Source organism: Sinocyclocheilus anshuiensis, unplaced genomic scaffold, assembly GCF_001515605.1.
Source record: "Sinocyclocheilus anshuiensis isolate Anshui unplaced genomic scaffold, SAMN03320099.WGS_v1.1 scaffold1649, whole genome shotgun sequence".
NCBI lineage: Eukaryota > Metazoa > Chordata > Actinopteri > Cypriniformes > Cyprinidae > Sinocyclocheilus > Sinocyclocheilus anshuiensis.
In genome coordinates this window covers 110,637-110,947 of record NW_015540982.1, presented here as the reverse complement: position 1 = coordinate 110,947, position 311 = coordinate 110,637, and positions in this window count along the sequence as shown.

Genomic DNA, 311 nt, shown 5'->3' with positions numbered 1-311 from the left:
TTGAACGGGTTAAAGACAAAACAGACCGAGACACTACTGACGGACTACAGAACGAGTCTTTTAGAAGATTCGGATCAGTTTCGCTGAATGACTCAGTGACTCGAAGCGCTCGCGCGCTGGCGACGCCTGCTGGTCAAAAGTGCGTAAATGCATAAAACATCTTTTTAAAACCCCATTGCAAACGTCTTTTTACTTTTACTTTACTTTTAGTCATTTAGCAGACGCTTTTATCCGAAGCGACTTACAAATAAGAAAAAGTAATTAAAACTAAAAGCTAAAACTCTATAAATACTATATATATATATACACAT